Source organism: Kryptolebias marmoratus, linkage group LG15, assembly GCF_001649575.2.
Source record: "Kryptolebias marmoratus isolate JLee-2015 linkage group LG15, ASM164957v2, whole genome shotgun sequence".
NCBI lineage: Eukaryota > Metazoa > Chordata > Actinopteri > Cyprinodontiformes > Rivulidae > Kryptolebias > Kryptolebias marmoratus.
In genome coordinates, this window is record NC_051444.1 from 8,797,978 (window position 1) to 8,802,202 (window position 4,225).

The window sequence follows — 4,225 nt, forward strand, 5'->3', positions numbered from 1 at the left end:
AGGGGAGGCTGGGAAAGAAAAGGGAGGGAAAATAACCTGTTTTTTGTGTGTGTTTGTCTGTAAGGCGTAGCTGTGGCCGACAACAGCGAGTAAATAAAAACTGTTTAGCTTCCACGAGAGTCGCCCTTTGTGTGAGCTAACGCATAACCAGGAAAGTGTTACAATATTTTTAACAAACGAGCTAAAACCAGAAAAACTTCCGGTTCAAAAGTGGTTTCGTCCAAACAGCGATTTCTCAGGTCTCCCACTGGGACCTACCTTTTCCGGTTTGTTAATGTAATTGCGTTTCTGTTTTTTGTTTGCGTGCTTCCTTTTTTGTTTGCGTGCTTCGTCATTTTTTTGCGTACTTCCTTTTTTGTTTGCGTGCTTAGTCTTTTGTTTGCGTGCTTCATTAATGTTGTTGTGGTTTGCACTTCAGGGCCACCGTAGTTTACACCCATTAGAGTCAAACCATTACAAGCTGATGGAGATAATGAGGAGTTTAAAAGGATCAAAGACACAAGCTGTTGTTATTAAAACTAAGGAACTGGATCTGTAAATTATTATGCAAATGTATGCAATAATTCAGGGCTGCTGAGGTCTCAACAGTTTTAGTATCATAACATTTTAGTATGTGTACAAAAAACACTCTGAATATGGCTGAATAAGGATGGAAATAAGGAGTTTGGTTAAAGAGTTGTGGTTTATTTAAATAAAAGAGGCAAATGAGAGATTCTACAATCAGCAGAATAATTGTTTAATGGTGAGGTTGACAGGACTGAGTGTACAAGGAGCATCAGCAGGACAGGGTTGAATGAAGGCATCGATGAGCTCCAACTGAGTGTTCAACAGATCCAGAAGATCTTCATGCAGCCTTGGAGCATCAGGCGCTTAAAAATGAGCACAAAACAAGAGGGACAAACAACCGATTAAAGCACAAAGATAGTGGAGAGGACAAAACAATTTGAACATTAGACTTGTGAATGAAATTCCACACAAGTAGAATCCTAAATTCCTAAAGTTTTGTTGGATTTTACTACAGAGCAGATTTTTGTCATTTCCACAGTCATTTCTTGCATTAGTTCCTGAGTTTCTTGCTGTTTTAGTTTGAATGATCACATGAATATGGGACGACAAACGTGAGACTAGGAGCTTAAACTGTGTTTTATATTGTTTTTAAAACAAAGCCTCATCTGTAAGACATAACACTGATGATTCCTATGGGGTGAACAATAATCATTTTTTAATATTTCCTGAACTAATAAACTGTCAGTCTCTAAGTGAGCAATATTTTATACTTTTAAAAAAAGTGAATTAAACTACGCTTCGACAAAACATCTGTGACACTAATTCTTAGTAAAATGTTCAACAGCTCTTCACGCAATCCTGAACTCCAAGGATTTTATTCTGTTTCAGGGAAGATTGTAGCATCTGTGTGCAACACTTAGCATTCAGGACAGATTGTGTTCTCACCACATATAAATGCAGTAACTTGGCTCTTTCTAGTGGGTGTAAAAAGAAAACAATCTCAAGAATGTAAAATTGCAATAAATCATCCCCAAGACTATTTTTACAACCAGCGCTCGCTTCCAGACACCTTCATCTTTTTTTTTTCCTTCTTCTTTTTTTGCTCCTTTAACAGATTAACCCACCAGTAAGACAATATTTTCTTGTCCACATTCTCAGTTGGACAGCTGCAGGACCCTCGTGAGTGCTGCAGCCACATATCATGCTTTCTCAGACAGCCAGCAAACATGACGTGAACTGTGAGCTCGAAGAGCTGACTTTCTGTCACACACACACACGGAGGGAGATAACTGGAGACCTCAGCACCTCCGTCCTGTCAGGAAAGTATTTACGTTCCTCGTCAGGCTGTCAGGAGAACACACACACCTACCAGGGTAAAGTCACAGATGTTTGCTTCTTATTTGCTAATGAAACATTTGTTCACCTCACTTAAGATAAATATTAGTCTTCTTTTGCAGATTCAATTAAAGGCCTAGCATTTCTTTTAGGAATGCATGTCACCCGCCACCTTTCATGTCAGAGATTAGAACTAAAATCATCTTATTCCAAAAAGGGACGGAGTTAAAGCCGTTTTGGTGATGATGTTTTGCACAGTTTTATGACTCTCAGCTACTACCACACCAAATTTTAGTTCAATATCTGTGAAATATTTATATATATCTGTATGTTGGCGAATGCTGATTAGCTGTGACGGCCATCTTAAACTAGCGTGACTCCAAAAGTTTATTAGTTTTAGTTGTTTATCCAGTGATAAAGTTCTGAAAGTCCCATTAAAATCCATCCAGTGAGTCATGAGATATTTTGCTAACAGGCAGACGGTTGACACCAACAATGAATGCCAAAGTTTTAAGCGATAATATTGCACAATGAGTAGTGTTGAAAGGACGTGTTGGTGATAATGCTCAGCCGCCACCACACCAAACCTTAGCAGAATATCTGTAAAATTTGCCGAGTTGTAACCATTTTTGTGTTAAGGTTGCTTAGCTGTGGCGGCCATCTTGAATGTGGTTGACTCCAAAAGGTAAATTAGTTGTAGATGTACATAAGATGATTACGTTCTTGAGAGTTTAATTAAAATCCGTTCTTTTGGTTCATGAGAAATGTAGTTAATGAGGCAAACGAACTGACAGACAGGAGCAAAAACATTATCACCTTTAGCCTTTAGTGGCAGGCGGTAAGTTTTGAGGGCCATGATTACCTAAGACATTTTATCTCAAATAAACCGATCCCATCCCAGCAGGCATGTCATCGGCGTGGCTAAAATAAACTCTTGTGCAGCAGAAAGGAGGGATTTGGATGTGAAGATAGGCTGTAATCATATCTGCAGCGTGTTGCTGTGCGCTGCATTATTTAATCTCCTCGTGTGCCCTGGAAAAAAAAAATATGACACAAACATCAGAGAATGGAAAAAGCATGACCTCAGACTTCGTAACCTGGCAGACATAATCAAATCATTCTGCTGAGGGCCCAGCTCGCGTTAAACGCCAGTCTATACATCATACTGTATATCTAATTCAAGGCTGAGCTGACTGCTCTTTGAAGACGCCGTTTTGAAATCACATTCCACTTTCCCCTCCCAAACAGCAAATTATTTCTACTCCCGCAGGACATGTGATTTCGGACTCGGAGTTGGAGCAAATCACTTGCAGACTAGCTTCACGAGGAGCTTAATAATCTGAGCGGAGGGGTCCGGGACTCGAGCTGAAGCATAAACAACCTTCTCATCAATGGACGACGTTAAAAACAGCTTTGAGTCCGTTCGGTTCCACCTTAACAAGACACTCAGGGCCCAGTTTGATGCCAGACACCAGAGTGAGAAGCTGCAACAAAAATGTGCCCCCATAATTAGGAACAGTCTCTGGACTTATGTGAAAAAGGTATAGGCTGTAATTAAACCCACACAATGAGGATCCTCTGTGGAGCATGTATGTATTTTGTTATTGGACGTCACTTTGGGGGCCACTCTGGAGCCCATCAGATACAGAGTTTAAATACACAGCAATCAATGTTTGTTTTTTTTTCTCCCCCTCTCTTTAAAACATCTTCCGCCAATACTTCAGCAACAATTACTAAAGGTTATCAAGGGGCATCTATCACCAAGCTGTGACCTACATGAACCCACCCTCATTTCCCCCTAAAAAGGTGCCTCAGCGCCCGATTTCCTCCTCATTACGAGCCTCGATTCAGGCTGTTTAAACTCGTTGGGCTCGCGGTCGCCTCTGACGGTTGCAAGACGGATGATGAGAAGGGTAGCGCGAGTTTTTCAAGTTGCAGAACGTTGCTGGCCCTCCTTATCTCCCGCATATTAGCCGAGCTGAGAAATGGCGTTTGCCGTATTGCATTAGGCCTGCTGCCGTCCCGTCATCGCCTGCCATTCCCAGCAAAAACACAACCCAAATGCGGTCCAGATGTCTCAGCCATCGAGCCTTAATAACTCACTGCCCGGCATTAATCTTATCAAGCGTGTGAGGGATTCCTGTCTGATAACATCTCACAGGATTTTAGAAATTTACTTCCTGCAGCTGACCATGGCTTTACAAGGAATTCATTAACAGCATTTTTCAGATTTATTTAGCTTATGTGAGCTGTGAGCCAAACAATGGAATAAATTACACTAAAAGCAATAAGATAGTATTTAATCATTTATATCAAGAAAACTTGGTCTTATTTTCATCTTGGAAACACTAGAGTTTATAAACAGCAGATGATACATGAGGAG